This window comes from Eutrigla gurnardus (genome assembly GCF_963514095.1).
Source record: "Eutrigla gurnardus genome assembly, chromosome: 5".
In the NCBI taxonomy this organism is placed as follows: Eukaryota; Metazoa; Chordata; class Actinopteri; order Perciformes; family Triglidae; genus Eutrigla; species Eutrigla gurnardus.
Genome location: NC_139919.1, coordinates 7,248,667 through 7,258,865, shown reverse-complemented (window position 1 = coordinate 7,258,865; position 10,199 = coordinate 7,248,667).

The window sequence follows — 10,199 nt, the reverse complement described above, 5'->3', positions numbered from 1 at the left end:
CTACATGTCTCCCTGTGATAGACTGGTTACCTGTCTGTCTCTACATGTCAGCCATGTGATAGACTGGTTACCTGTCTGTCTCTACATGTCTCCCTGTGATAGACTGGTTACCTGTCTGTCTCTACATGTCAGCCCTGTGATAGACTGGTTACCTGTCTGTCTCTACATGTCTCCCTGTGATAGACTGGTTACCTGTCTGTCTCTACATGTCTCCCTGTGATAGACTGGTTACCTGTCTGTCTCTACATGTCAGCCATGTGATAGACTGGTTACCTGTCTGTCTCTACATGTCTCCCTGTGATAGACTGGTTACCTGTCTGTCTCTACATGTCAGCCCTGTGATAGACTGGTTACCTGTCTGTCTCTACATGTCAGCCCTGTGATAGACTGGTTACCTGTCTGTCTCTACATGTCTCCCTGTGAAAGACTGGTTACCTGTCTGTCTCTACATGTCTCCCTGTGATAGACTGGTTACCTGTCTGTCTCTACATGTCAGCCATGTGATAGACTGGTTACCTGTCTGTCTCTACATGTCTCCCTGTGATAGACTGGTTACCTGTCTGTCTCTACATGTCAGCCCTGTGATAGACTGGTTACCTGTCTGTCTCTACATGTCTCCCTGTGATAGACTGGTTACCTGTCTGTCTCTACATGTCTCCCTGTGATAGACTGGTTACCTGTCTGTCTCTACATGTCTCCCTGTGATAGACTGGTTACCTGTCTGTCTCTACATGTCAGCCATGTGATAGACTGGTTACCTGTCTGTCTCTACATGTCTCCCTGTGATAGACTGGTTACCTGTCTGTCTCTACATGTCAGCCCTGTGATAGACTGGTTACCTGTCTGTCTCTACATGTCTCCCTGTGATAGACTGGTTACCTGTCTGTCTCTACATGTCTCCCTGTGATAGACTGGTTACCTGTCTGTCTCTACATGTCTCCCTGTGATAGACTGGTTACCTGTCTGTCTCTACATGTCATGATAGACTGGTTACCTGTCTGTCTCTACATGTCTCCCTGTGATAGACTGGTTACCTGTCTGTCTCTACATGTCTCCCTGTGATAGACTGGTTACCTGTCCAGGTGTACCCTGCCTTCGCCCAATGACAGCTGGGATCAGCTCCAGCGACCCTGAATACAGGATAAGTAGTTAGTTTTAGTTTAGTTTTGTTCGTTAACCACGTGTCTCAAACTGTGAAAAACATGTTTCCTTGGAAACCAAAAGTAAGAGTGCGGTTTACTTGTTTTTGAATGATACATTTGGCCGTGTTGTATTTAATCCTCTTGATTTCAGAAGGGGAAGAGTTTCCGGATATTACATTGTGCAGTGTGACAGCAGCGTCATTGTCGAGAACGTCCTTGGAGTCCGAAAACCTGTTCGCCATCGCGTGTCTCCGTAAACAGAGAGAGCAATGCAGCCCGATGCCACTGAGCTGACCATGCGTGACGCTCACACTCTTCATATTGCCAGGGAGAGAATAATTGGACAAAGTCTTCATGTAAATTTCCAAAGGCCACAGAATATAAGGTGGGCTCTGTGCATTCATGCAGATGACAAGTTGAGCTCCCGGTTTCTCCGGCCTCCCTCTGAATATTCTGAAGGAGAAAGAGGCGACGTTGGAGAACCGGCCAGAGCAACTGGAAGGTGACAGGAATTAAAGCGCCACATGTTCAGCTGAAAGCAAAACAACAAACAGACGGCTTTAGAGGAGCTGCAACAACAAGACAAGCATGTCGGACCAAATCCGTGTTCAGCCAATGAAAATCCGACTTGTACGGATGTCTGCGGCGCGCTGACAGGCAGAACAGAGGCGGATGCAGCTGGAGAAGAAAAGATGAAGGAGTTGTTGAATTAGATATGCAACAGAATTGAAAGGGAATAATTAGGCAATCATCAAAAAGTGCACAATTTGTTAAAATTCTCGACACTAATGAAAAAAAGCTGGGTGATTGAAGCTGATTGTTTTGAGAGCTGTGAACGCTGCGAGACACAGGAAGATGAGAGGAAGATGGGGAATAGAAATGTTTGTGATGCTCAGAAGGAGGCTGGTTTGTTGCATGTTGCTGCTGATAATTCACCGTGTCAGGATGCTCCTGTCCACAAAAGACTTCTGAACGGGAAACAGGTTCAAAGCACCATGATTTTGTTTTTCTTCCCTCCGTGTGCTCCTTGGAGACGACCGCCATCTGTTATGTGTCCACAGGAAGGAAGGAAGGAAGGAAGGAAGGAAGGAAGGAAGGAAGGAAAAACCAAAAGCATCACGCCACTTGATGAACTAAATGATATCAAAATCGATGATCCTGTAAATGCAGTGGTTAAGTTCAAGGTCAAAGTTAGTTCAGTTTGTCGTAAAGGTTCAAACACATCTCGCTCTGACATTTTCACAAGTCACACCCTGTCAACCAGACCACTGTCTATGTTTCACAGTGTTGTTGAGTTGTTTTCATGTTGCTCAGCATGACTTCTTGTTGTCAGTCGGGATAAGATCCCACCTATACGAAAGCCAGGTTAGGTTAAGCCAACACAACCTCTTAGTTGACTTAATGGACAAACCTCATCAGAAGTCTGTCTCAGTATCTATAGTACGTCACCAGCTCTACGTGACTACTTCCCAGCCTGCTAAAGCCTCCTGTATGTGTCTGCATGAGGAAGGGGAAAGGCAAGAGAGTGACTGTATAACTCTTCTTGATGAATTTGATTTTATTTGTTTGAAACTGTGATTTAATATTCATCTTAATGCAGTGGTTGAGTTCAAATTCTGAAATTACATTACATTTTATGTTTTGTTTAATTCACTGTGAGGTTTCAAACACACTTAACTTGACACCTCCCACTGATCTTCACAAATCACAAATAGTCACTGAGATCTGGGAATACATTGATGTCATTAAGAAGACATGCATTTGTTGTTATCATTTCAAGAATTTATAAACACAGTGGCAAAAATAATACACAGTTTCTCTGTCTAATCTAGAATTATCCTTTGACGCACACGCAACGATGTAAAATAAATATGGTTGGTTTAGCACAGGTATTTCCTTACAATATTAGTACCAGCAGCACGACGAGGAGCTGAGCGTCTACTCTGCATGTTTTTAGCTCTTGAACCAAACGGTCGTACTCGCTGAGATGTTTCCTCGCAGCAGCCCTAAGACCTCCTAAACATGCTTGGGACAGGCTGAACACAGAGGTCAAATTGAAAATATGTACCTTTTTATTTATATTAAGTGTAATATTTGCACTTCATATCTGGGTTTTTTTTATGTAAAGTGTTCAATTCGGAGAGCAGTTGCTTGAAAAGTCCTATAAATCAAATGAAGATTGCTTTCTCGATAAATCGATTTGTTGCATTTGAAATGTTAGAACATTGATGTAAATTTCATGAAATAAAGTTCAGCAGTTCATCAGATGTCTAAATGCAGAATGTGTCGAAGCCAACTAAAGCTACCGGAGGATAAAATGGGGTCGAATAACAGCTTGAAGACGAAGTTGAAGAAGAAACGGACTGAATGAAAAGAAAGAAAGCAGGAATGCAGTGTTTCAAATGCTCATCACATGAACACAGCGAGTAGACAGCCGGCTCTAATCGCACACAGGATGCTGATTGATTGACTGAATAATAGATTGAATACCTGTCTGTTTCAAGTATCAGCCTCATCCATTATGGTACCGTTAAGTTGATTGTGCATTTATTCAGAAATATGCCAGTGCGTGTACTCTCCTCCCTCGGGGCGCGCTCATTACCGAGACGTGTCTGAGATCTTCTTTTCCCTTCTGGCAGGAAGTGGAAAGGGAAGGACAAGACGCAGGCCGTTAAAGTGAAATGCGTCCATTTTTTCATTCATTTTCCTCAAGATTGGCTGCATCTTTGAAGGCGAAAGAAAACTGAGGTCGTTCCTCACATGAAGTCTGGATGTTGGAAGCCCCGAGCTGCTGAGCGTGACGACTCATTAGGGCAACAGATAAAACAGAAAAGACGTCCAACTTCCCTTTCACTGGAAGACTTGATTTGTTTGGAGCCTCCGCAGCACAAATGCTTCAGTTAACTCCAACGATTTTCATCTGGACGTCAATCATGGAAAATGGAAATGGATGGAAAAAAGCTCGTCCCCGGCATCCGTGGTAGTGTAAGCACGATAATGACAACCCGACATCAGCGATGTCACCTCGCCAACACAACAATAACACTGCAAACGGTAAACTGTAACGACCAACAACAGTGGCGGAAAATAAGATGAAAAATAATGCGAGGCGGGTAAAATGAAATGAGGAGAAATTGCATCTTAAGGACAGCAGACACAACAGAGCGGAGGCTAAACTGCTGTGCTGTGTGTCAGGCGGAGGAAGACGCAAGTAATGAGGACAGAACCAGAAGTTAATGGCCGGACGACAGCCGCAGGGCACAACGCTAATTGGAACCTACTTGTAAATACTGCGGCAGCGTTCACTAACAACTGAAAATAAAGTCGCGGAGAGAAAGTTTGCAGCTGCAGATTTTCTGATGGAGACGCTGTACAGAGGGACGAGGAACACCACGTGAGATCCTAAAGTGCCCGCCTAATACCGACGCTTTGTCCTTCCACTTAGCATCTGATACCAAAATTACTATAACTATAATCTGATGATGTAGTATAAAGACTGAAAGAACCAACACTTTCAAACAAACACAGGACTTTCAACTTGGAGACCAGTGTTCATGTCCTAAAAATGTTGTTGAGTTGTTTTTGAAATTAAAGCTTTTCTGCACTTATGAGACGTTATTCAATTCAATTCAACACAATGCGTGAACCAGTCAGGGTAATGTAATCTATTGGTTTCATGCTCGTGTTTTTTTTTGTGTCACATGTCGACATTATGCTACAAAACCGTTGTTTTTGTTGCCTAAACCTCTTAGTTAGTTTCAGGAAAACCTCACAACACGTCGCACACATAACAGTTTGGGACGCGTAGTGTCAAACATCGGTCTCCTACTTCAAAGTCCCCCCCCCCCACCAAGTAGTCTTTCTAAACGTTATACTACATCACCAGCTCAGACCATTCCAAAGTAGAGACATTTCATTAAAGGAACACTTGTCAACTGTAGTGGAGTTGTTAGCCAAGCTAGCAGCGTGGCTCTCGGTCTGGTAACGGCTGCAGGTGGTTCCACCTCTCTGGACAACATTTCTATGAAGATTTGAACAGGCTTATGCAGTCGCCAGAGGATGAATCCTACAGACTTTTTATGCAAAGCTGATGACATCTTTTTTTTCAAGAAGCAACTGAAACACAATGATTTCCCTCCACGTTGATTTGGATGTAGCGCTACGCCTCTAGCCAGGAAGAAAAAAACACAATTTAAGCTGTAAGATAGTACCGTTGTGTGTGCGTGGGTGTGCGTGTGTGTGTGTGTGTGTGTGTGTGTGCATGTTGCCGTGGGGAGTTTTGTTTCAGCTGCTCATCTGTCGTTCCCTGAAGAGTCGAGGTATTAACTTCATAGCACAACAACTGTATTTCTATCATCTTTCTCCTGCTTCTTAAACTCTACAGCTTTGTGATTCCTTTCGGGCTGAGTGTGTGTGTGTGTGTGTGTGTGTGTGTGTGTGTGTGTGTGTGTGTGTGTGTGTGTGTTTCTTTTTCTCTTGTATTCTAACTTCCAACGGGAATATAGACATATTTTATTTGAGCCAAAAATATTCTCCCCCTTCCCCCAGAAACCACTTTAGTGCACCTGCTGTGATCATTTTGTGTTTTCTCTCCGAGGACTTCCTGTTTCTGGAAACCTGCCTCAACACTGCGGGATTCAGAGCCAGCTATGTTTTTTCTTTCTTTTTAAAACATACATACAGTGTATATTTCCTTTTGATTTTGGGTCATGGTTTATGTTTTGGAGGATTCGAGGACAAGGTGAGAGGCCTGAGTCATCAAGCAGCAACCTTCATGTTAACATGAGGATCTTCTGAGGAGACTTGGCAGGAAGAGGGAAAAGAGAAGAACAAGGAAACAGGAAAGTCTGGAAGTGAACCGGACGATAAATAATAATAAATTAAAGAAAGATAATGTGAAGAAGGAGAGAAATAAAGATAAAGGGGGAAAGGAAGGAAAGGGATTTTGAAAAGGGTGAAGTATAAAAAGAGGTACAAAAAACGAAACGGATACTAAAATGGAAGGAAATAAATAAGAGAGAAGAAAGAAAACAGATTAAGAGAGGCAGTGTAAGAAGAGGAAAAGAAGAAGAAAAAGAACAGGACGAGAGAAATAGTGTAAGAAGGGAATCAAGGCGTGTTTGGCTTCAGGAGATGAAGGGCACAATGAAGTCCTTAGACCAAAATACAAAACAACAACTCTGCAAGTCATTTGCATACATACATACATAAATACATTAGAGCATACATTTATACCAACCAGGAAAATAACACATTTTATTTTAACTTGCAGTCTGAAAACTGGAACATCCTTTAATATTAGTGCTCTGGTGGCAGCAGGAGAACCCTGGCTGTGTCCCGTGTGAAATTAAAACACTCTTAAAGGATAAGTTTGGAACTTAAGTTACGGATCGAGCATTACTTCTTCCATGCTAAAACTCTACTAAACATAATCAAGAAGTTTTGTTGCAATTTGGTGATATCTGTGTCAATTTACAATGTTAATAATGTGTAAAACCGTAATACAGGAGAAAATATGTTTACCTTGAAAGGTAATTGAGAATGCAGCTAAGTTGAGAATCTAATTTTCTGGAGACGGGTAGTACATGTTGAATGCCTTAGACTGGCATTATCTCTGCTGGCCATCAGGGGGCGACTGGATACAAAAACAAGTCTGATTGCATGGAAGTCTATGAGAAAATGACCTTGATTAATTACTGCAGTAAACATTGTAAATATGAGTTTATGATCTCAATCTCTAGTTTCAAGACTTCTTCAATCCAGCATGATGTTCATTTAGTACATTATGGCCTATTTAGTGTTAAAGAGACCATAACGTCATCTTAGTAGCTAACTGTATTGGTAGCGTTGGAGCGACCTGTCAATCACAAGGTAGCCCCGCCCTAAAGCATCCCCTACGTTATGGTAACACTGAGCTGTAAAGTTGATCTTGAATTATGAAGCTAACGTGATTAACAGCTTCAAGACATCATCAGATCCACCTGTCGCTTCTCCACAGTCCAAATTTGGTCACCTCCTTCAGTAGTTGCAGAAAAATCCAAGATGGAGACGGCTGAAATGCCAAACTTGAGGCCACAAAACAACGTGTGGTGTCCCGATGACAACCTCCCATTCTTAAGTACAGTGTATGGGATGAACATGTTTCTGTGGGACAAGTTTGTTGACAGGGCTGCACGGTGGTGTAGTGGGTAGCACTGTCGCCTCACAGAGAGAGGGTCCTGGGTTTGATTCCCGGGTTCCTTCTGTGTGGAGTTTGCATGTTCTCCCCGTGTAAGCGTGGGTTCTCTCCGGGTTCTCCAGCTTCCTCCCACAGTCCAAAGACATGCAGGATGGGGATAGGTTCCATGATGATGATAAATTGCCCGTAGGTGTGAATGTGAGTGTGAATGGTTGTCTGTCTCTACATGTTGGCCCTGTGATAGACTGGTTACCTGTCTGTCTCTACATGTCAGCCCTGTGATAGACTGGTTACCTGTCTGTCTCTACATGTCTCCCTGTGATAGACTGGTTACCTGTCTGTCTCTACATGTTGGCCCTGTGATAGACTGGTTACCTGTCCAGGTGAACCCTGCCTTTGCCCAATGACAGCTGGGATCGGCTCCAGCCCCCCCGCGACCCTGAATACAGGATAAGCGGTAGACAATGGATGGATGGATGGAAGTTTGCGGACACGTGTGTCAAATGCATGAGGGCCGACTAGGAGAGACATGGTAGACGTTACAGTGCGAGATTCTGGGTTTTACTGTCATATATCTTTCGTTCTCCCTCATTTCACTTGAAAAAATACATCAAATGAGGGCAAAACTCATCACAGCTGTTCACAAGTACGCTGAAATGTTTCATTCCAGAGCATCAGTTAAGTCATTCGAGAGCACAAGCTGTTCATTTGTGTGTCAGTTTACAGTTTAGTTTCAGCGACCGTTTGTCCTGTGAAACTACGTCCACTCCGACTCCTGTTGATCTCAAATGTCCTCACATTAAAGTTGTCCCACCACTTCATGTCCTGATACTCTACGCGGCTCACCCAGGGGTGCAGCTCTCCCTCTCTCAGTTCCTATGGGTGTCACGCTGTGCTGCATCTGCTCTAATTGACTCCCTCTCTCGCCCGCATCGCTTGTGAATCAAACTGTTGGCTTCCTGCGGGCCTGAAGCCAGCGGATCCAGACTGGAGCTCTACCTCCATCCACCTCTCACTTCATTACAGAGGCGTTTAGAAGGCATTCGTTTGGGGGTGTTTGGTGCAGACACAGTGAGAAAAGCCTTTCAGAATCTGAGGTGACTCAACTCACAACGCACAGCAGTATAATCCAATTCAATTTTGTTTATAGTGTCATATGACAACAGAAGTCATCTCAGGACACTTAACACATTGAGCAGGACTAGAATAAGCTCAAGATTTTCAGAGTCAATACAATTTCAAATTCCCATCATCACCCAGGGGCAAGCGTTACAGCGACAGTGGCGAGAAAAAACTGCCTTAATAGGCTTTTAGGCAGAAATTATTAGCATTAGCAGTAGTGGTAGTATTAACAGTAGTAGTAGTATCAACAGTAGTAGTCCATGGCAGCAGGCACAGCCACGCCGAGATGGATCCATCCCAACCACGTCGCCGTAGACCAAAAAGCAGGAGTAGTTGAGCAGTCACACAGCAGCAGGTGGAGCTACAATGTGGTGTTTCCAGCATCAGGCCAGTTAGCAGTCTGTATCGGTCAGGACCTCAGGGGACTCTGCTGGACCACAAAGCATAGCCAGACTGGACTACTCCCGGGAGTCCAGTTAGTAATATTAGAGATGCATAATGCATTCATTTATTTAGCAGATAGTCACGTTATTGGAGGTTCCTGATGTGTTTGTCGTGGTTGCTATGTGTTGGCTGGGAGTTTGAAAACTAGTGCTAGCATGATTACCAAGTGGTCACTATGTCCTTCTGGTTAGTTGCTGTGGTGTTGAGGGTGCAATGCTATTGTTCTAAAGGCCTATTATTCCCAAAACAAACACTCACCAATCCAAAGGCCCGTTGTTCCGAAAATACACAGTCAGAAACACATGGCGAACTATTAAAAAGAGACCTAACTATTTGGTCCAATAGATATTACCCTGGAAACATGTTTAGATGTATGGGAACGTAATTCTGTAGGAGACAGGATCATTTTGTGCTGTTTAAAAACACTGTTGCCCGTTGGCCTTTATCAAACTTTTAAATATAATTGTAATTGTAAACATAATACATTATATATATATATATATATATATATATATATATATATATATATATATATATAAAGACAGAAAGACACAGACAGACCAGGAGGTGCACTGTTCAGCCACGTTAGACAGACAGACAGACAGACAGACAGACATACCGACTAGAGAGGATGCACTGCTGCACTGCTACACAACATTACTGTTATATGTTATTTGCTGGGACATTTCAGGAGCCCTTAGTGGGAATCTGCTCACCACGGGGCCCGCGGTACAGCATGAATCAGAGCTCAGATGTGACCAGCAGGTTTATTAAAGGGAGACCCACTGCGGGTGATTAATGACACATATACTGTATATCTGACCTGGAGGATGAGAGAGGAGACGTGACAGTGGCTGATGCGAACAAAGTGCTTCTCGATGCTTTAAAATGTCAGTCTGGAGACTAAAGATGAGATGGGATCACTGGTCATCACATCCTGCAGGTTAAACTCGGCCTAATTAAAATCTTCCACAGAACTCAGCCTTCAAACGAGAAGCAGCATGTTGCCTGAGCACTGCTGTCTGCCTGCAGATGTGTGTGTGTGTGTGTGTGTGTGTGTGTGTTTGAACGGTCACAGACAGCTGTTAATGCAGATTATTGCCACTGTGAAGCACCAACGGCAACGCTGCGCCGCAGGAGGCAACAGATGCAACTGTTCCTGACCCGCTGAGAGCTGCTGTTCTGGGAAGCATCATCACAAAAAACGAGCAGAGACGACTGGAACTGGACTGGAAACTGCAAACATGCTGGTTTGTGTTGGCGCATTGTGGTCATAGTGCTGACTGACTCCTTGTTTGGAGTGAATGAAGAGT